At 44.4% G+C, this 23,747-nt stretch overlaps 1 long non-coding RNA gene across 1 annotated transcript in view; it reads left to right on the plus strand.

Annotated features, from left to right (window-relative positions):
• The first annotated feature begins 9,123 nt into the window (after nt 1–9,123).
• LOC308579917 overlaps nt 9,124–23,747 on the plus strand; it is a 194,010-nt gene continuing 179,386 nt past the window's right edge. The window contains exon 1 of the long non-coding RNA XR_014004636.1: nt 9,124–9,156. This is a non-coding gene — a long non-coding RNA (uncharacterized lncRNA). The remainder of the gene's footprint in view (nt 9,157–23,747) is intronic.

Raw genomic sequence — 23,747 nt, forward strand, 5'->3', positions numbered from 1 at the left:
TGAGTTTCAAGTCATTGTCTGGTTCTGCTGATCCACTGAACAGAGGTGAAATAACTATTTCCCCGAATTCAGCATGGGGGGGGGGGCGTTTCAAGCAGCCTTGCTCTGCTTGAAGTAAGTGATAATTTAATAAATGCAATGTTTTGCTGAGAGAAAATTAATACAGTGGTACTTCGGGTTACATACGCTTCAGGTTACAGACTCTGCTAACCCAGAAAATAGTACCTCGGGTTAAGAACTTTGCTTCAGGATGAGAACAGAAATCGTGCAGTGGCGGTGCAGCGGCAGCGGGAGGCCCCACTAGCTAAAGTGGTGCTTCAGGTTAAGAACAGTTTCAGGTAAGAACGGACCTCCGGAACGAATCAAGTACTTAACCTGAGGTACCACTGTACAAGTTTTTTGTTTTTGTTTTTAAAGGCATGGGGGGAATTGGACTTGCTCCCACCTAAGTGGCGATTAAAATTGCAACCTCAGCCTCTCATCTCTTGGCCTCCTGTAAGCAATTACAATGATCACAGCAGAGGTGGTTTGGTCACACTGGGTGCCAAGTCTCAGGGGCACTGCAACTATGATGTAGAATGGAAGGTGAGAGGTGGGGGGTTGGCAAATTCTTTGGTATCGCACAGCTGAAATTTGTGACCCTGAGGGCCGCCACTGAACATAGCAGCTGACCAACATTCCGGTGTGATTATTTATTTATTAAATTTATATCCTGCACCTTCTTCCAAAGGTGAAGCAAGCAAGTTATACAAGTTTTATCCTCTATCCAAAGGAGAAACTGATTCACACAATGAATATATCCTGCCCTCCACCACCCCCAGCAACTATCAGGATGCATTGCACACATCAAATTATGGACGGACGAACTGGTTTGTTTATCAAGGTGCATGCAAATATCTACTATGGGTCAATTCACAATGTTATGAGAATTATAAGGTCTAAGATATAAAATAAATGTACCAGGCAAACACAACCATAAATATTTAAACTACATGTCTGAATCAGTACAGGAAAAATCCTGAAACCATTTTGTCTCTTCCAAATTGACCTCAAATATTTCTCTGCAAGGTCAAAGAAAATGGGGAGCATCCCCATCATCTCTTTGCTCACAAATCCTGTCTCAAGGGTACATTTAAGATATGAATAGGGTGAGCCTGTGACCTGGATTCAGGAATTGAGTAGTTATCATAACAAAAGAGTGGCCTGGATGCCCAGGTAATCCAATCAGGTAACCTGGCAAACAGGATAAAAACAAGGCACTCAGATTTCTCTTGTAGTCCGCCCCTTCTTTGATGTAAGTATGATGTATTGGGGGGATGGTCTTGGGCTACACCCCTTCTGTGATGTATGTCTGATGTATGAGGGGTGGTCTTGAGCTCCAGGGTGGGCAGTTCAAAGGTCTATATAAGGGCTTGCACGCATGGTTCGGGGTTCTCTTCCTGCCTCCTGTGTGTTGCAGCAGCTTTAATAAAGATCAGGCTTACTAGCTGCTTTGCTTCTCAATATTCTCTGGTTGGTCTCTTATTTTCTCCTACCAATAGAGAACCTAAAAAAGGACTCTATATGGGCTCTTGGGTACCCCATAAGGGAAAAGGAGCAGTTTTTTCTTATAACACACAGCATTGACTTTCTTCCTTTGGGATGTGCTCAGGCATATGCAGAATGCTTAAGGCGAGTCAGGTGTTGATCGAGCAGCCATCATTGTGAAGAAAGCTTGCTTTCTCCACCACTGTTAGAGCATGGCTACCCATGGACGTATGAGGAATGAAGAAGTTCAGTAGTGCTTTTTATGGGCAAAAGGCTCCATTTATGTAGTTCTCCCACAACAACAATATTGCATGCACATTGAGCACAGGGCTGCATGGGAACCCACCGCCATGCCCATAGCACAGCACAATCGTTACATGCCCTGTGCGTGATGTCCTGATCCTTCTACCACTTGAGATGGAAGGGGTGCAGGATCCGACCCTCTGCCTGATACACACGTGGTGGTGGCAGCTTTACAGATGCCCCAAAATTCCTGCATGGACAGCTACAGGACATTTTTGTTTAAATGGTGGCATCTAGTGGAGAAGCCACTGCACCACAGCTTACGTCGTCTTTTTGCGGCAGAAGCTTGGAGTGAAAATGAGATTCTTATTGCCTTGAAATTGAAATACAGTAACTGCAAAATCTGTCGTTCCCCCCTGCGCGCTCACACACACATTAAGCGACTCCTTTACACCCCATGCTGCCTTTCTGTGAGCTGAAAGGGACCACAAAATCATTTATGCCAACTTCTGCAGATCTCCCCTCTTTGCCTAACGCAAAGGAGCTGCACGAAGCAGTGGTGCTGTGTCACTTTTCTGCCTTCTGCATTACAGGGACTTGGAGACAGGCGCTGTGCTCACATGCGCTCCTTAAACTCACGGCTGGGATTCCTTGCGGTGTGCTTGGGCAAGGGGTATTTTCCAGCTTCCCTGGAAAGACATCAGCCGGGTACGGTGGACTGCAACGGTGTTCACGATAATAGTTAGCCATCGCTACTGCACAAAGGACAGCCATCTTAAAATAGCTCCCACACATTCTGCTTCCCAGACGCTGCTGGAAGTCTGCTGGCTCTCCAGGAACATTAACCCACAAATAGCCAGACACTCTTTATGACAGAATTTGCATTTCTCCAACACGCAAGGAAAGAGCTGCTCTGCAATGCCTTCAAGGGACCAGAGAGGCAGCCTCTTGTCACATTCTATCAATTCAGTGTGTGTTCCAACAGAAATACCTGCAGGCAGGTGTGCCGCTCCAAGGCCCATCTTTTGCTCTGCATCAGACTGCGACAGAGGTGTCTCTCTCTCTCTCTCTCTCTCTCTCTCTCTTTTACAGCACTTCGGGGAAAGGGGTTCCTTAGCAGTGCTGCTTGAAATCCATCCTATTGCCCATTCATAGTTCATAATCAAAGATATGCAAGTTTTTCACCTGCCCAGAGTGTTGTTGGATTTCTGGATTGAAGGATGGTGGCTAACTTGGGCTTTGCAAGATCCCTGCATTGAAGTGTCAGGAACAGCTGCACTCTGCCCCATGTGGTGAACCACATTGCTGAAGCCTCTCAGAACTAGACTGGTTCTAACCACCCAGGTTGTTCACTAACTCCTCCAGTGCAAGAAAGAGTTATAGGAGGGTCCCCTGGCTCATTGGCTAGTTTTGCTGTGAGCTATTTTTCTGAGTCATGCAGAGTGACACAGCGGTTTCACCCTCAAAGCCCTAGTGATGAAGTAGACTCCAGACACAAGACTTTGACGATGACTCTTTACTTGCAGGATGGCAACTATTTTAGCAAGGAGTATTATTTATGCAATACAATGCATTTCTCTCCCTTGAGCCCAAGAGAGGGTCTTCTTGCTTCCAAAACTCCTTCGCAGCACTGCATAAGTTATCAGTCCATGGCTTGCCTGCCCTCTCCAACTCCTCCAGACACAGCATCTGCTTGACATTTCCACACTCCCATGTTGGCAAGATAACCAGCCAACTTTCAACTCCCACTCCTATCTAAGTCACGCACACACACTTTTAAAGGGAGTTAACAAATTAACAAGGCAATGGCTCACCATTTCTGTGACCTTAATTGGAGTCTCAAGATTTTGCAGCTGTTTACATTACATTACATTACATTACATTACATTACATTACATTACATTACATATGCTTTCTTTTCCCCCATACAATTTATTCTTTATAAAATACCTTTTCTAACAAATAAGGTACAAATACTAACATTTGCTTGAGCAACAAGCCCTAATTTAGCTCTGGTATGTCTTATACATCTATAACCTTGCTCTTGAGTTCTGCTCTTTGTTTTTTGACTCCTAGTTCTTGGCTCCAGACTGGTGCCCATGGCCTGAGCCTGACCCAAAAGGGCTTCCATGCTTTGTCCTTCTTGTGGGCTTCCTGAAGGCCAATCTAGCCAGTCACAGATGGAAGCAGGATGCTGAATAAGACAGACCCTTGATCTGATCCAACAGCTGGGCTCTTCCTGTATTCTGACAGGGTGGAGACAATGTGCATCGCATCATAACTCAGATGCAGCACAGTGTGGACAGAGAAATCAGGGCAGTATGCACTGACCCACCCCCTTTTTTGCAAAATGTCTGCATGCACACTATACCTTTAAAGCACATCCGCTCCTCCCCCCAAAAAGAATCCTGGGAACTGTTGTTTGTTCAGGGTACTGGGAATCATAGGTCTGTGGAAGGTAAACTACTGTTCATAGGATTCTTTGGGCAAAACTATGTGTGTACACGGGACGCTGGTGGCACTGTGGCTTAAACCACAGAGCCTAGGACTTGCCGATCAGAAGGTCGGTGGTTCAAATCCCAGTGACAGGGTGAGCTCCCGTTGCTCAGTCCCTGCGCCTGCCAACCTAGCAGTTTGAAAGCATGTCAAAGTGCAAGTAGATGAATAGGTACCGCTCCGGCAGGAAGGTAAACGGCGTTTCTGTGCGCTGCTCTGGTTCGCCAGAAGCGGCTTAGTCATGATGGGCAACTTGACCCGGAAGCTGTACGCCGGCTCCCTCGGCCATTAAAGTGAGATGAGCGCCGCAACCCCAGAGTCAGTAATGACTGGACCTAATGGTCAGGGGTCCCTTCACCTTTATCTTTATGTGTGTACACAGCCTAAAATCACAACCAGGTGTTTGGGGAGGGGGGGAAAGAGGGGACCAGAATCCAGTGCTGAGATCCTGTGAGCGTTGTTTTCATATATAACGAAGCATATATTCAGATGTATTCCAATGGCACAATAGGATCTGAATATAACCTTCATGTTATACTGGCTAATTGCCTTTTCTGCATTTGGTTTTTAGCTTCCTCTGACAAAGAATTACAGTCAAAACGTGTTAGGCATAACGAGAATGCTTTCAGAAATAAACCGTGTTATTTCTTCAGCATTTTGTGAGGCTTGCCCTCGTGTGTTTTTTTGGGATTGATTCCAGCCTCCCCACCCCCCACCCCAACCTCCATTCCTCCTACCAAACCACTAATTGGCAGGTGTCTAGCTTTTGAAAATGTGCTGCTTGCATGCAGCTCCAGCTCTTGGGCCAGCAAGCTTAACCCCCTCATGCCACACCCATCCATGCATACAGCTGCTCACCCAACATTGTGAGCACATCTGGGAGCCTGCCTTCCATGCACAGGCAGCCCCTTCCTGGATCAGAGCTGTTGCTGTTTAGTTGTTTAGTCCTGTCCGACTCTTCATGACCCCATGGACCAGAGCATGCCAAGCACTCTTAACTTCCACTGCCTCCCGCAGTTTGGTCAAACTCATGCTGGTAGCTTCGAGAACACTGTCCAACCATCTCGTCCTCTGTCGTCCCCTTCTCCTTGTGCCCTCCATCTTTCCCAACTCCAGGGTCTTTTCCAGGGAGTCTTCTCTTCTCATGTGTTAGCGGAGTCTGTAACCTGAAGCATATGTAACCTGAAGTGCCTGTAACCCGAGGTACCACTGTAATAAGATTAAGAAGATGCAAATGATGCCCAAGATTCCAGTAAATGGCCACACCATCTTTCCGCACAAACACTAATCTCCCTGTCTGGGGGAGAGTGGTGGTGTTCTTCAGTGCTGCTGAATAATACAGGTGATGCCAGAAGCTTGGCATTTGGCACATCTAGGCTTTGAAGAAGATGAAAGCTCCTTTTACTCTTAATTTTCATTTTGATTGTTGGCTGCTTTATAACATCACGAGATGACCAAACTGTGTGTCAAATACATTCAGAACTGCTGTGATGTGAGGCAGAAAAATCTCGAGCACCTTATTCCCACCCCCCACCCCCACCCCGGAAATATTTCTGTTTCATAAGTGCATTAGTAATAATAAATGGATGCCAACTGCAATATTAGGCAAGCTTGGCAATTTCAAAGTTTGTTTATTAAATGCAAGTAAAACAAACATGCTTCAATTAGCTCACTCTTCTCAGGCATCAGAAAAATTTCACATGCAAACTGAAAATTTCCGGATGCAAATCATCCCACGTCACTTTAATTTCCATAAGATTTTCCCCTGGAAGTTTTCCTCCTAGTTCAGAATTTTCTCAAAAACCCCACCACTGGTGCAGTATGCAAACAAGACATTGGGGAGAACTTCATTGGCATGTCATCTGTGTTTACATGGGATGGACTCCACGATTTCTACCACTACTAAATCATTTTCAAGATGGAGCCAGGTGGTGAATGGTATAAATGCAGTTCTCTTCCATATGTTTTAGACTTTGATGAGAAGCACAGAACCGCTATTGGCTGGAAGATGACATTTGATACAAATGCAAGGCAACATTCACTAGAAGAACATTGGTACATATGCCTCGCCAGGTGAAATGATTCAGAAGAATAGAATAATGTCTCACAATTGCATTTTTAGGTCTTCACAGTGGAAATGAGTGTTATAGCACCTAGACAGCACAAGATAGTAATCCCAGTGAACAAAACATACACTTCAAGAAGCACCTATCAAGCTCTCTACTGGATCTGTCAAGAAGTCTCTTGCATTCATTACTTATTCACACAAGAGAGGTGTACTTCCATGCTTGAATAGAAACAACTCTCTGGAGTTGTTGTCTGTCTGAATGTGAAACAGCCCTCAATCACACCAGACACATACATTCTATTGGCTAGAGTGTTTTATTTGTGGGGGGAGGGGATAAGACTTGAGAAGCATACCTCTACCCACCATCATATTTGTCTAGATAAATAACTTTTCCCTGCCTCAGCTTGCCTCACACACAATATAGTGATCCCTGGCTAACTTGTGTGATTGACAGGGTTTATGCTTTCTGGAGCATTCATGAAGAGTGTTCTGAAATATATATATATATACAGTAGAAGGCATTCAGAGTACACAAAATAGTCTCCCCATGGTTCTGATATCAGTCAGATGCTAGCAAAAAGAGAAGGGGGGGAAAGAATGAACCTATTACATTTTGTCACTAGAATAGCATAAGAGGCATTCAACCCAAATTCCTAATCCAGCCTGGTACAGATATAGCAAAACTGTTTGCTGTAGCTTTTCTGTAGCCTAACAAATCTTGGAAGATCATTGGCAAACGTCTGTCTCAGGGGACAATGAAAAGTGCAAAGTTGGAGAGTTACAGTGCCTTTTGTGGCTGAAGAAACATGTTTTATTGCAGGTGGGCAGATGAAGTCATTGCAGGTGGGCAGATGAGGTGCACCATGGCGTTACTTCTCTCTACACTCCTCCCACTGGACACTCCTCCTCCAGTTACTGCTGTGGATACACAACCTTATTGTCTATTTCCAGGCACTGCAGTCATCATTTCTACTGGGATTATATTGTTAAAGGAGGACCTGCTCATTTACCTTCTTTTCTTGAGGTTTTCTAGCTTATGCAAAAATCTGAGCTTGTCTTTTAGTTTTGACACTTTGAAGGCATGGCCAATCATATTTCAAAAATCCCCATTCGCTGCTTCTATCCGCTGGTCACACTGGAATTCTGATAGGGCATCTTCTGAAAAACATGCATTGTGACCAACAGTCCTCTGGGCCTCTGAGCACATTTGGCTGTCTACCTGGACTGCTTTCAGCTTGCATATGCCACAGTGAAGGTGCCCAGGAAGGAGATAACCAGAATGAATAAGGAACAAGGAAGAACAGTTTTGTTCTATTCCTCGCTCACTCCAGTGTCCAAATTCACTGGTTCTGCACTGCTGGACTTCTATGGGAGATGCATATAGGGCTGGAGCTGCGGAAATAACTGAGGTCTGGGCAAAACTTGCACCTGTTAATCTCAGTTGGAGGGGATGGGACAAGTTCTACTGCCACCTCAACTGTGTGCCCAGTTACAATTCCTTTCAATGACCACATTAAAAAGAATAAACCATTATCATCAACTTCTTTAGGAGAGAGGAGGAAAAGGTGTAATTTGGGACATTACTAAGGTGAGTGGAAGACCTTTCCCTCGTTTTACATAGCTGTAACTCCAGAACCACTGCAGGGAGGGCAGCTTTTTACCACGTTTTAACTATACACTAAATAAATGCACCCCCTTTACTTTGTCTCTCCTACATCTGCGGGAGAGAGTAAATATAACCTGTCACACTGCCCGTCATTTCTCTCATTAAGAACAAACATAAGGTTCTGGTGGAATTGTGTTCTTTTCTTTTTTAAGGTCTTGCACTCTTGGATGCTCGCAGTCTACAATTTTGTTATGTTCTGGACCATCAAGAGTGCCTTTGTTCTCCAGTTACATTCATCTTAAAATAGCCATCTGAAAGCCTCTCTCCCGTCCTGGAACAATCCCAGACCTCCTTGGAAAGCCCACTTGCTGCATTGTCCAACTCTGCTACTGTGATTGTATTGTTAGCGGCCAATACTTGGTTGGGCTTTGATTCCTAATTCCTGCCCTTGGCCGCATGAGCTGATGTTTCAGCTCCATCTGTTCTACACATTCTGGTAACGTATATGCATTGCAAAGCCTTTCGAGCAATTTGGGATTCTCTTGTCACCTGAAGAAAGAAAGATTATTTTCAGATATGAACAGTCTGCAGGAAGCGGCAGATCCCTGCAAGATCAAGGAATATTGAACAGCAGGGCAAAGGGATGGCTTACAGACCACTCTGAGAAGTAGAGAAGAGATCAAAAGGGAGCATTAACATATGTAAGGAGATGACCAAGGATTCTGACCCGCCCACAACCACTCTTGGACCTTTCATGCAATTTATATTTAAGATCTGTATCTTTTTCATGCAAAGAAACCCTATGTCATTAAGAGCTGTATAATAGGCAGAAAACATTGCGCAGGTTTCCCATCACTGCATCTCCAGTTGGGGGGTTTACCTGTTGTATATCTGCCTGTTATGCAGCTGTTAAGGGCACATGCCTTCTGTTTAAATGAAAGAGGCTTATCTTTGGCTACCGTATTTTTCGCTCTATAAGACGCACCAGACCACAAGACGCACCTAGTTTTTGGAAGAGGAAAACAAGTAAAAAAATATTCTGAATCTCAGAAGCCAGAACAGCAAGAGGGATTGCTGCGCAGTGAAAGCAGCAATCCCTCTTGCTGTTCTGGCTTCTGGGATAGCTGCGCAGCCTGCATTTGCTCCATAAGACGCACACACATTTCCCCTTACTTTTTAAGAGGGAAAAAGTGAGTCTTATAGAGCAAAAAATACAGTAATTATCATACTGTCAAGTATCCACTGATTTAAACTTTTAATATGAAAGCCCCATGCATGAGCCTAGTGTTGCAAAAGCTGTCCCTAGGAGTTCTACACGGCACCAAAGCCCTGTCCCCATACAGCCTGCTTCTGAAGATTTCGCCAGACATTGCTCTCCCTGTCCCATTGGAGCCAATTCCTGAGGGCCAAGGTCCCTTCAGCCCCCCAACTCCACCCCGATAAAATATTTGAGGGGGCTGCCTGCCAAAGTTGATGGGCATTGCCACTCAAATGTGTGCGCCACATCATGTGATAGATATGTGGGGTGGAGCTTACCTGCACCCTCCCAATATATTATTCAAGTTGGCACCCCTACGGCCTGTCCTGTTCAGTTCTTCATGCTTCCAAGCCTGTCTCTGCAGCTGGAACAACAGTGGGAAAAAGGAAGCCACAGCCTCATATCAACCCCGGGAAGCAGTATCTTGCTGGTGAGGGCTGATGGGAATTTTCACCCAAAACAATTGGGAGGGCACCAGGTTGGGGAAGCCTGCATTCCATCTCACACCCCACAACATCATATGCATTGTAACTGGCAATGCGCATCTGCTTCAAACGCTGTCGGGCCTGCACAGGAAGAAACCAAATCCCAGCCCTTTCAGCCTCAGCGAATGGTGTGGGGTCCCACGGCCCTCGGTACGGGGCCAGCTCCGGCCCCTTCACACATCCTTCAGTGACACCATTGGCTCCACAGACCACGCAGTGCAGCCCTTCATCACCCCCCCCAATGTTTGAGAGTGCCTCTCCCCAGCCTAGTACCTCATATCTCAGGAGCTCAATAAACATGTGTTGCCATAGCAACCAGTTCCGGCTGTGCTCACCGGTGGTGGACTTCTCCCACTAATGAGATGAAACAAGAGACGTGCTCTCCACTAGAGCAGGAAGGAAATGTTTGGCTTGGGAACCTGTTGCAAGGGGTGGGGGGGGGGAGAGAGGCTGTTCTACAACCAAGCCAGATATACGTGTGTGTCTTCCACTATTTTCAACAAGTCAGGGCAAACATTAATAAACTGTCGCAGTTGATAAGAAAGAGGGGATACTCACATTTTACATGCCTAATACAGCAAATAGCTTACTCTATATTAAACATAAACCAAGATGTTTTGATGCATGAAGCAAAACATTGATCGATGCCCCCTCCCCAAAGGGAAGGTGCACCATAGGCAAGGCAGGCCATGTTATGTTGGCAGCTGAGAAAATCTCGCAAATGCTTCTCCCTGGGAGTAAAAAATAAAAAATAAAAACACAATTCAGGATAATAAATTAAATGCCAATCTGCTGCCTTTGGGTGACACGCAAGATCAGCTGCTGCGACCTCACTCTACTTACCAGATTTGGTCGCTGGGCAGTTTAATATAACACTCAAGAAGCAGCCTTTTTAGGCCTAATAATAATAATAATAACAATAATAATAATAATTTATTTCCAGCCACCCACCCATCTGGCTGGGTTGCCCCAGCCACTCTGGGCGGCTTCCAACAAAGATTAAAAATATATTAAAATGTCACACATTAAAAACTTCCCTGAACAGGGCTGCCTTCAGATGTTTTCTAAATGTCAGGTAGTAGTTTATCTCTTTGACATCTGATGGGGGGGGGGTGTTCCACAGGGCGGGCACCACTACTGAGAAGGCCCTCTGCCTGGTTCCCTGTAGGGTTCCCAACATGCCTTGCAGCACCTTGAGAAGAAGAGTTTTTTGGATTTGATATCCCGCTTTATCACTACCTGAAGGAGTCTCAAAGTGGCTAACATTCTCCTTTCCCTTCCTCCCCCACAACAAACACTCTGTGAGGTGAGTGGGGCTGAGAGACTTCAAGGAAGTGTGACTAGCCCAAGGTCACACAGCAGCTGCATGTGGAGGAGCGGAGACTCGAACCCGGTTCACCAGATTACAAGTCTACCACTCTTAACCACTACACCACACTGGCTCTTGACCACACAAATTATTAAACTGCCTCTGGGGCAGATGCTAGGAAACCTGTTATTGGACAGCAAGGCAGGCATGCACCTGACTGGTTTCTCTCTCTCTCTCTCTCTCTCTCTCTCTCTCTCTCTCTCTCTCTCTCACACACACACACACACACACACACACACACAGAGAGAGAGAGAGACAGACAGACAGACAGACAGACAGACAGACAGACAGACACATATCAGTGGTAGTTTCTGGTTTTGGGTGGACCTTAGGCAGACCTTGGTTAAGACCCTCTCAGTGGGCCCCACTCCCTGAGTGGGATCACATCTTCTTCATGGTCATTGCTATGCCCATGTGGTTGTCTCAGTCAGCACCACCTTCCAGACAGAAAGACAGAGAACATGGAGTGTGCAAGTTACTCCCCTTCTTGCTCCTCTGCCTCTCACCAAAAGAGGATAGGTGAACAAGGCAGCAATGAGAAGGAGCAAAAAAAGCCAGGAAGTTCCTGGGATTGGCAGTGGCTATCTGTGCAGGTCTTGAAAGTCCTGCCAGCTCCTGAAACCAGGCCTGGTAATAATATTCAAGGCTATACTTTTTATTTTATTTTGTGAAAGGAAAAAAAAAGCTTTCCATAGCTGCAAATGGAGTATTTCCTAACACCACGACAAAAAATGCACATATAATCAAGCTCTAATGCATGGTTTGGTGTAAGATGTAAGGAGAAACTGTTTAAATTAAAACCTATGAGTAGGTATCTGCCAGCCCAGTAGAGTTCAGTTTCTATCACCAACATGCTCTTGCAGACAAAATAAGAATGTAGACTATGCCCACTGAGACTGAACTATAATGGTAATATAAACGCATTAGCAAATCTTTGCCACCTTGGCAATTCCTTGCTGCTGCTGAGGTTCTCTGTAAAAACAGGTTGTAATCTATCCTACTTTCATGTGGTAAAATGGGTACAGTAAAAAATAGGCAAAGGAGAGAACAGCCAGGCTCTCCTCCTCTGGATTTAGTAGCCACTAAATCCTGTTCGCCCTCAATCCCAATGCCTGATTCCTGGTTGTCAGTCTCTGACAGTGTACAACTCTAAACGTGTTTAGAAGCCTGAGCTCAATCCTAATCTCAATGGCCAGGGTGTAAACACTATTCAATAGGACCAACTTCTGAGTAGACATGGCTAGGATTGCACTGTAACTTCCTAAGTGTGTTTAGGATTACAAGCTTTTTTTCTGAGACATTTGGCTTTGGAAGGGACATGCTTAAATCTAAACAATATAACCACCATGCAAAAAATGCCAAGGTAGGCAACCTAATAATAGTTGACATTTCAAGAATGTTCAAATGCAGCAACAGTATTTGAGTAGCGCATCTGCCTTAGTGAATCTATTCCAGTGTGAATCTATACCCATTGCAAACTGCAACAGTCTTAGGGTGCCTAAGCGCCTCATTCACACTTGGTTATTTATTCCCTTGTCATGTGTTACTTTGTAATTTTAAATTATCCTTCCTTTGTTGTACTTCAATATTTGTGTAGCTTTTAATACAATAAAGGAAACATTAGGTCACCATGTATTAAAATAATCTAGGATCTCATATAATCATGTAATGAATAACATCATCACGAATCTTTGGATGGGCTAGAGGTAAAAAGAAACAAACAAAAAGCAAGGCATTCGCGTATGAAAATTCAGAACGGAATCAAAAATATGGATCTGAATTTGCAATTTATAAGTGCAGATGTCATTTTAAATGTAATCGCATCCTATAACAGCAACTGCCAAAAGCTAGAAGCAAACCCCAGGGGAATGGATCGCTTGACCATATGACTGAAAGCATTGATCAATGCAATTAATTAATTGGTTTATCACAGCTCAGAGGTGCTGCGTTGTAGATGGATTTTAATCAGGCCCATTCCCTATGGAAGGCTTTCAGCGCTGATGGCATGAATACAAGCACATCCCTTGATTAGAGCTATATATTCCTTCCAGAAGACACAAGCTATGCTCTTGCACCAATATCAAAGGAGCTTGTGCCAGCAACTCCTGGCAGTAAGAGCAACTTTTTAAAAGTGTTATGAACTAGAAATAGAAAAATCCAGGGATGCAGCATAGCTAATTGTATTCTTAGTACAGGGGAAAACACTGAGCTATTTTTAACAGTTTCACAATTTCCTACATGCCACGTTGTGCAATGTTTCCTGGGATGAAGTGTGACCTCTTGATCGTCTTTGGACTGTGGTGCTCTCCCTCACTCCTACATTGCAACACAACCATATTCTGCAATACCATTCACAGGCAGGTGGTGGCTCCCAAGCTGTGTTGCTATTAACTTGGCCGCAACTGCATTTCAAACCCCTTGGGTAAGGCTTTTGCAGCTGTGGGGTCAGAACAGGCTGGGGAAAGGGTTACAGTCAAACAGCATATTGCTGAAACGTCCAACTGTCTCCAGTTGGCACTGTAGCCCTGGGAGTCCAGCGCTGCTATTTACACTCTTAGCACAGAGGGAACATTGGTGCAATCCATCTGGTTGATACACTGGAATGTCTCTCCCTAAAGATAAGTCAGAAATGCAACTCAGATCGAACACCGGGACCCATTGATATGATTTAAGAGAAGTCCCTGTGTTTGCTGTGCTATGAAGCTGCTGCAAACCTAGAAGGGTTAAAACATTCCCAGCTGCCACCGCCCGCACTGAAAACCGAAGATTGTCCAGAGCAAAAAGAACTGCACATCTGCATGCCTCCCACAGTCTCTTGGCCTCGTTCCAAAGGGACTGTGGTAGCTGTGCACACACAGCCAGTTACTATCACTTGTTGCAGAATAACGTTAATTGTTAACAGACAATCTGACTGGCCGTTGAAACTGAAACGGCTTCAATAAGTTTCTCAGCTGTGCCTACATCTTAGGTAAGTCATCGTCACCCATATGCACGAAGCCACCTACCAAACTACAGTGGTACCTCGGGTTAAGTACTTAATTCGTTACAGAGGTCTGTTCTTAACCTGAAACTGTTCTTAACCTGAAGCACCACTTTAGCTAATGGGGCCTCCCACTGCAGCTGCGCCGCCAGAGCACATTTCTGTTTCATCCTGAAGCAAAGTTCTTAACCCGAGGTACTATTTCTGGTCTGTAACCTGAAGCATATGCAACCTGAAGCGTATGTAACCTGAGGTACCACTGTAGAGGGAGGCAGCTAACTCCCGAAAAGCTTCACCTTAATTGTGGCCAGAGAAATTTGGGGGTGGGGGGGGACATTTCACCGACCAGGGGAAGGAAAAATGATCCAAAAGTTTCTCAAGGGGGAGGGCTCACCATTAGCAAAGCACTACCACAGCTTCATTATTATTTTTATTATTATTCCTGCCAAAAGATTTGTTTTTTGCTAGCGTTGAAAGTGGCAGCAGAAATTGCGTCGGCTGCCGGGCTACCATTTTGCAGCTTCCACAACGCCCTGGGTCTACTGTCATTTCATGTTGTTTGCCAGGGGGCAAGGGAATTGAGGCCAGGCCAAAGAAACTGGTGGAAAAAATACTCGGAGGATATTCTACAAAGTGGTTTCAAAGCAGGGTGAGCAAAAGGAAAAAAACACATCACAAAAAAATTCTTCTGAGGAATTTTGGCTCAGCTGTAACTAAATGACATGCTTCATCATTATAAAGCAGCTGGTCCTTCATATGCGAATCCCAGGCTAACTTGTATGCCCATTGCTAGGTACGGTCAAACTAGCAGCCAGTCAGCCCAGTGACTAGTCTTTGACAATGTCCCCTACAAAGGATGCCATCATCTGCTTACTCTGTCACACCCAAGTCACGACCAGCAGTCAGCCATCTAAGATCACCCTGCCAGACCAGCTATGGGCTGTCTCAAAGACAAACACTGTTCACTTGCTGACCGCAACATCAGGAACAGTGACCTGCATATGTGAAATGAGTCGTAATGTTAGCCCAGATCTAACATTACATGCTGAATTTTCATATCGTTCTGAAGCTAAGCAAGGCTGAGACTGGTCACTTCCTGATAGTATATACTATCTAGGAACTCTATGTATGTTTCATTGATTTCCATAGGGCATGAATGTAACATTTTTTTATTTTTAAAAAATGCCAAATATGAGATGTTCACTCTTTTTCTTCCCACAATAAGGATAACATAGGCCCCTTTCTCCACATAATGCATGGCCAGCCTCACATATATCGTATTTTCCAACGGGTTATTTTCCCTTTAGTCACTGATCATATAAAGATGGAAGATCCTTACCCCTTTTCCCTCCTAGGATTTCACCCTTTCCTGTGCAGTCCTTCATCTTTAACATAAAAACAACAAGAATGGCATATGGTATTCAAGGTGTGGTTATTTAATTGAAATGCCAGTTCTGAAACAGAGGTCCTGGTTTTGACCTTTTATTTCAGATTAGCGTTTGCCTGCATTATATATGTACCGCAAAGAGGTTTTACTGTAGATGTACTGAATGGGGGGGAAACGGAATGGGACGAATTCAGAATGGACATTCCAAGCCTATAATTATGACAATAGATTTTATATGAACAAAAGCATACAGAATTTTGTAGTGGCAAGGTTCGAGTGTTGGATCAAGAGTACCCAGTTAGTCCCACTCAGTTATGAAACTCACTGGGCAAGCTTAGGCTAGGAACTATATCAGTTCCTGATATAACCTACCTCTCAGGGTTGTTGTGGGTATAACATGGGAAGAAAACTATGCAGGGTACTTTGGTGTTCTTTGGAGGAAAGCCTGGATGATAATTCAACAAACATAATGAAGCAAAAGACAGGAATGCAACCAAAACAATGGATATATAATTGAAATAGCAGCACAGTCCTGTACCTATCTACTCAAAATATAGCTCAGTGGGAATGACTTACTGGATTGCACTCCCAGGCGGAGGGGGATTCATAAAACTTTCAACACATACAAAATGAAAAAGGAGAAACCCAAATAGAACATAATTGGGATTAGTTGAAGAAAACAGGGAGAATGGGTCCGTTCAGCTGGCCTGCAGGTGAAAGATGAGAGGGGACTCATACACCTTAAATTAAAGATGAGAGGGGACTCCTACACCTTAAATTACACATTAATTAAAATTAAATTAAATTACACATTAAATTACACATTTTTGTCTACTTGAAGAAGCCATGGTCCGATCTGAAAAATACAAATAGTTAGGTTACGAAACTATAAAAATAAAGAAAAATTAAGTTTGCAAAACAGTAATTACCATGTGGTTAGGGTAGATCAACGTGTCAGTGTCCACTTATCCCCAGTGTAAATATGACATATCGGCAAAAGTCGGAAATTGAAAGATAACTATACCATGTACATGAAAATTGATTTCAGATTTGAAATCAGCATTGAAAGAACATATAAGAACAGTTGAAAAATCTCATGCAAGAGAAAATGGAGGGGGGGAATTGTTCCCCACTGTTATAGTTGTGTAGAAAACGGGAGTTTAAGTAAGCCCTGTTGAAAAATGCCTCTTCTATGCAACTATTATAGGTGCAGGAGACCTCTCTCTTCTTTTCCACCTGGCCACCCTACCTGTAGGGTTGCTAACTGATCGGGGGGCGGGGGGGAAACAGCTGCAGCCAACCAAACAGTCTGACCTATCTTTAACAACAGCTTGATATACAAGAAGCTTTTCATGCTGGGGAGTTATATGAGATTACCTGGCAACCGACACTGATCGAACCGCTGATAAAGGGGCTGAGTGAGGAGTTCGCAACCCTGCCAGACAGAGTCTCTACCTTGAGTAATTCATCTAAATGTCTGTGTTACAGGTGCCTTGAAATCCAAAGTTTATCGCGGGGGGGGGGGGGAGGCATTGCAAGTCAGACTTGGCCAAGCAGGAGAAAGGTGGTAGAAAAGACTTGGGCGGGGAAAAGACCAAGCTGTAGACACGTGTATTGTGAATCACAGGGCTTCCTTACTCCTGTCGCAACCAAAAATGTAATGACTATTGCTAAATTACAGCAAGAGAACAGTCAAATCTCAAATGGCTGTCCTGTAGGCTTCATTGCATGTGGTGACAGGAATCTAAAACTGCACAAGTTTCAAAGTACAATTGTGTAATGCAACACATCAAAACGATTCCAACCATACATTTCTATGATTCTATTGGCATAGGCATGTGCCAGTCAACCATTGGACCAAATAAAAACCTTCCCAGGTTCTGTTTAGGGGTGGGGACAGAACAGGTGGGGCATTCCCGTGGGGTATGAAACACAAGAGCAGTCAAGTACAACATTCCTAGAGTGAACATGTTTACACATGCGGAAGAATGTTTGTCCAGCCAGCAGGTAAACTTCCTGTTTCCTTCTGGGCTGGGACAGACTTCATCTACATGTGACCAGAGGTGGACGTGGCCTCACCTGTGCAGGTAACGACAAAAGCACAGGGCAGCCATCTCTCTCTCTGACTACTTTCGTCGAAGAAGCAACATCTGCTTAGCCAAAGATGCTCTCTTTGCCTCCAGCCAAGAGAGAACAAAGGGACTGTCTCTTTATGGGATAGTTTCCAAGTGTATGTTACTTTTCTAAGATAAGTCTGCCTTCTGGGATCCGATTGTGAACAGAATGTGAGTGAGTAAACTCTTTTATACTTTTATAGAAGACTGTGTCGTGTCTTATCTTTTATAAGGGAATAAAAGGGAAAATACTAGGACAGTTATTATAGAGGCTTTAGTGAGCCTGAGCAAACGCATCCGCTGTGAGTTTAAAAAGGAAAATGTTACTCTGCTAAATTGTGAACTTGTTTACACAAGTTGGAAAGGCTATAATCAAACAATATATCCTCTCCTGCATCCCTGAACATTCCCACAATTCCCTCCTCATTGGTCAAGTTTGGGGTTCTTTTCTGTAGCTCTTTAGGTATTCAGCCTTTGTAGCTCACTTGCCACTAGCTAGTCAAGAAGCTCGTTTACCTCACTGTTCAAGGTGTTGTATACCACAAAAACCCACCAGGCATTAGCACCCTGGAAAGTCCTGCTTCCTCCCTCCTCTAAAAGGATCATATGCAAAGTTACTGAGAGAACCCTGAAGGATACACACTGCAGAGAACTCGCAGCACAGCGAGTTTCCCAAGCAGCGTTTCCCAAGCAAAACAGACCAGAACATGCTAGAAGAGTTCTGGGTTAAAAAATATATATTTAAAAAAGCTCTGGGTTCAGCTGGTGTTTCTTCTCCCCAGAAATGTTTGGCAAGGCCATTATTGTTTTCTCCTTTCCAGAATGATTGGTTCCCCATCTGCCTGCCCTGCCTCCAGGGCAAAGAGGAATCGCACAGCACAGCAGGGAGAGGCCTGTGTTACATTGCAACCCAATTTGCTACGCATTTCCACACCATTTGCTTCCCTTTCTCTCTCCTGTGCTGGAAAGACATTTGCTGCCCGGGGGGTCTTCGCTGACCAAGGAGCTGGACTGCAAAGTCCAGAAAAGCGGCCTGTCAGGGGACCAGCTTGGGGGTTGTTCCAGGTGTTCCTATGGTAACCCAAAAGCCTCGGGGGAACAAGAAGAGTCTCTGGCCAGCTGACTGATGGAGATGCTAAATCCAGACATGCACACAGGGTTTTAAAAAAATGTTAAGGCACATTCAGATTTGGACATTCTGCTGGCAAATGCCTTCTGAACTGCGACTACTCTATGCCATTTACAGGTGTGTATATATATACATATATGGCAGTCGTCTTTTCATATCACATTACTGGGCAATATGGAACGTATTCATGGACTTATACTACTTTCCATTCAATACCTGTTTTAAGCTGGGAAGCCCCTTAGGAGCAACCTACCTTAAGGGACACCTTCTTCCGCATGAGCCCACCAACACGTTCAGATCTGACTCAAAAGCACTTCACCAGATTTTCCATCACCACCACACAGGTAGAGAGGGCAAAACAGTCCTTTGCAGCAGTAGAAACACAGGGCTGGAATTATCTCCCTGGAGAGACTTTTGTTGTGATAAATTATGTTCTATTAAGTTTCAGCATTTTTAACATGCGCAATCAAAATACAATTTCTTCTTCTCTCCTATTTTTATGAACTTCCCACCCTGTTTTCCATGGAGTTGTTGTTTCTCCCCTTCTGCTGCACCTATCTTCTATTAAATAAATAACCACAATATTATAATCTAGTTACAGTGGTACCTCGGATTAAGAACTTAATTCGTTCTGGAGGTCCGTTCTTAACCTGAAACTGTTCTTAACCTGAGGTACCACCTTAGCTAATGGGGCCTTGCGCCACCGCCATGCAATTTCTGTTCTCATCCTGAGGTAAAGTTCTTACCTAGGTATTATTTCTGGGTTAGTAGAGTCTGTAACCTGAAGCGTCTGTAACCCGAGGTACCACTGTACTTCTGTTGCTCATAGTTCAAATCCTGCTCACGAGTTCACCATGCTATAATATTTATTTAAATAGTATGGAAAAGGTGCCTGGCACAGACTAATGTACTTCTAACACCAAATTTTCCATGGATAGGGCTACTGTTAGGGTGGTCCAGGGGACCCAAGCCCTGGTTGTGTCATGCTGGGCAGATCTGTCCATCACCCATAAAAACCCATTAAAAAACAACAGCATGTAAGGGTGGCTGGTCACCCTGCAAAACACAATGCCAGTGAGACCCAGCTACCCACTGTCTTAATTTTCCCGAAGGCATGTGCAATAGCTGGACATGGGTAGGGAAAGTGCAATGTGTGGGGAGAGTCTTGCTAGATTTTAGAAAAGACTTGACTTAGTTTTACCATGTACGTAAACAGCAGATTTTGCCAAAAGATTGCAAAATCCACATGCATTGTACTGGGGCCAGAATATTACGTCAGCGCCCATAACTCACCATGTGAGCCCTGACAGCAAGAGCTAAAATATGTTCCCCTCTGAAAGTAAGCCTAGGTTTGCAACTGAACATACAAGTTAGCATATACAATTTTTATTCACATTTGTGTTGTGGGCTTTGGAAATGCCCTTGCCTAGGCCTATTGGATTTGTTTAATTCTGCTTCTTCCTGGTTATCTTGTCTGCTGCATTTTAAACTTTTTTTTTCAAAATTGATGTTATTATGGATTTTAAAAATCATTGTATACTGCTATAAAAACCTTCCAGACTGAAGGGGAGAGTGGGGAATAAATACACAGCTAAGTAATAAATTAAAAATATGTACTCATTGCGCTGGGCTGGTGAAGGACATGAATGTAGCAGGTCTACATTTTTCATGAGCTGCAATCTGGAACACTCCAATTTCAGTGCTTAAAATTAAAGCTGGAATTAAATGGAAGAAATTATTTTGACTATCAAAGAAGATAATCTCAGTAATTCCTTATTACATAGGAAAAAAATCACTAAGGCTTCAATCCTTAACCTACTTACCTGGGAGTAATCCCCACTGAATTCAATAGGGTTTACTTCTGAGTAAACAAGGTGAAAATATATTAAATGGAAGCAAAATCATCTGGCCTTTTCTCTATAAACAATCTCTACTTGATTAGAACGTGGTGCTGATAACACCAAGGTTGCAGGTTTGATCCCTGTACAGTATAGTACAACTAAATATTTCTGCAATGCAGGGGGTTGGACTAGATGAGGGGTTGTCAACCTGGTCCCTATCACCCACTAGTGGGCATTTTAGGATTCTAGGTGAGCGGTAGAGGGTTCTATGGCACAAGCTGAATCCTCCTTCCATCGAGCACTGGTGGGTGGTAAGGAAATTTTACCATCAAGAAAGATGCATTAGTGGGCGGTAGGTATAAAAAGGTTGACTACCTCTGGACGAGATGGTCCTCAGGGTCCCTTCCAACTCTACAATTCTTTGATTCATCTACTGCTTTTACACCCCTCCAACCAGGACCATTTTAACAAGTACCTCCAAGAAGTAAGACCCAGAGAGTGAAAACACTGGGAGACCAAAGCGTTGTGGGTTGAGCTACTTCCTGACAAACATTGGGTTCCAATTCCTAGAAGGGCCATGGCAGAAAGTCCTTCCCTATGACCACATAAATCAGGTTTCCTCAAACTCAGCCCTCCAGATGTTTTGAGGCTACAATTCCCACCATCCCTGACCACTGGTCCTGCTAGCTAGGAATCATGGGAGTTGTAGGCCAAAAACATCTGGAGGGCCAAGTTTGAGGAAGCCTGACATAAATAGTTGACGGGTGCAGGAAGAGGAGCCGTACAGGAGGATCTCCCATAGCAATAAAGGAAGCAGTCCTAAGATTTGACACTTGTCCATATGAGGTGACTACAATGGTACCTCAGGTTAAGAACTTAATTCAGTCCGGAGGTCTGTTCTTAAGCTGAAACTGTTCTTAACCTGAGACACCACTTTAGCTAATGGGGCCTCCTGCTGCCGCTGCACCACTGCTGCACGATTTCTGTTCTCATCCTGAAGCAAAGTTCTTAACCTGAGGTACTATTTCTAGGTTACCAGAGTCTGTAACCTGAAGCGTCTGTAACCCGAGGTACCACTGTATTGCCTAAATAGTCAGCTAAATAAAATTCCCAAAGCAGTACCAATAACAAAACTAGCAAAATACTTTTTAATAAACACATTCATTTAAAAGCAACAACAATAAGACAGTAGTCCTATACACACTTACCTGGAATTCTGTGGACTCCAACTAAAATACTTAAAATAAAATAAAATAAAAAATCTTAACTTGGTACCTGAAGCCTAATTGTGGGCACCTGGGGAGGTAATTCTATCAAGAGGTGCTACCACCAAAGAGGCCCTTTCTCTGGTTACCCCCTGCTTCACGTCTGGCAGTAGGGGTAACTTAGAGAACAAACTAACATGCAATCCTTAATGCATGTGGAATAAAACAGCTCTTCTGTTCTCCACTTCCCCAAGCTGGGGCTGTGGGGAGCATTTCCACACATCCTGAGATGCCAGAAGCTTGGCAGCGAGATGGGAAAGGGTTGGTGAAGCAGCTGACTTTCAGCCTCCTAAGATGAGCTTCTCACATGACAGGAGGCCATACATAAATGTATGCCCCTGACCTCTAAGAGTGGGGAAACCAATCTGCAGCACCTGCCCCACCCCCTATTCCCTGAGCCCCACAGAGAGGGGGAAAGACAGCGACCCCATTGAGTAGACAGAGAAAAGCACTTAATGGCTGTGATAGCCAAGGGGCATAGAGACTGGTGCTGCAGTTAAGGAGCATAATTAATTCCATACCACATGTCCAAATGTCATGTTTTCCTTTCCCCACAAAGTATACTCCAAGCCTAGCTACTTGAAAATTTTACATCGTTTTGCCTTCTGCAACATACAGCATAAAACATTCCAAGGATTTCTGGCATACCTGGTTAAGAAGTGGAATGGGGAGGCCCTGTCTAGATGAGTCAGGATCTCATTTTGAAAATGCCCAAGGCGCTCCGTGGTTGCTGAGCAAGGAAACAATCAGAAATTCCCCCTGCCAGGCCTGGAGGCTCAGCTGACTGACTCCTCTTAGTCTTCCCTAGACTTGGAGGCCCTGTAGTCAGAGGGTAAAACAGGGGCTCAAGGAGAACCATTCCAGCTTGCTCAGCCGTGTGTGGACACAAGGCCAGCTTGTCAATTCCCCCACTGAAAACGGAGAAGGTTCCAGTTTTCTGTAAGACCACCAGAGTAGGGTATCTGAAAAGGAATGAGTGGGCGATCATGTACATTGGCTTGCAAAGCTCTCTCACTTTCCCTTAGGGTAGGGAGGTGGTAGGCAACCCTTGGCCCTCAGCCTGATTTCAAATGCTCTCTGCAAGCTCGTCTCAGACCTCTGGAGCAGGAGAGACAAGGGAGTGGCAGGAAGCAAGAGAGAAAAAGGGTGGCTCCGCTTGCCACTAGCATGCAACCCCCTACCGATTACCAGTGCAGCCACCTCCAGGGAATGCAGTCCTTGACTGGGACAGTCCCCTGCCCCCACTGCCTTAGAGAAGTCTTGACTAACAGACTAAAAGAACTCAAATGCTTGCTCACTACCATATTTTTCGCTCTATAAGACACACTTTTTCCCTCCTAAAAAGTAAGGGGAAATGTGTGTCCGTCTTATGGAGCGAATTCAGGCTGTGCAGCTATCGCTGAAGCTAGGAGAGCAAGGCGGATCGGTGCACACCAATCCCTCTTGCTCTTCTGGCTTCAGCGATAGCCATGCAAAGCCTCTTGAGTGCAGCGGGAGTGCTCCTGCCTCTCTTCGCTCAAGAGGCTTTGCGTTGCTTTCTTGTTTTCCTCCTCTAAAAACTAGGTGCATCTTATAGAGTGAAAAATATGGTATATTGTGTGGCATTTTGTCTGACCCAATAAAGCTATTGCCCTACAAAGGATTTCAGGATTTTCCCTTAAGGGTCAAAAAAGCTATCTTTGCTTTTTCTGTGACTTCGGAGAATACTGAATTTACCTGCTCAAGAGGACAACGCTAAACTGGAGGGAAATCATTTCATATCAGAATAATTATGGGACTTTATTCTGAGGATACATCCCCTCCAACAGCTAGATAAAACTACCTGATTTGGCTTCTGTTAACTTTGTCCTACCCCACCAAAAATTCATCTCTGTGGCTTCACCAACATTAAGATTGGTGTGTATCTATTTCTTGCTGTTCTCTTCCATGCGGAGCCCGTGTTTCTCTCTTAAGGCTGGACATAGATCTAAAGAACTGGT

This window comes from Podarcis bocagei (assembly GCF_964188305.1).
Source record: "Podarcis bocagei genome assembly, chromosome: 2".
Lineage (NCBI taxonomy): Eukaryota > Metazoa > Chordata > Lepidosauria > Squamata > Lacertidae > Podarcis > Podarcis bocagei.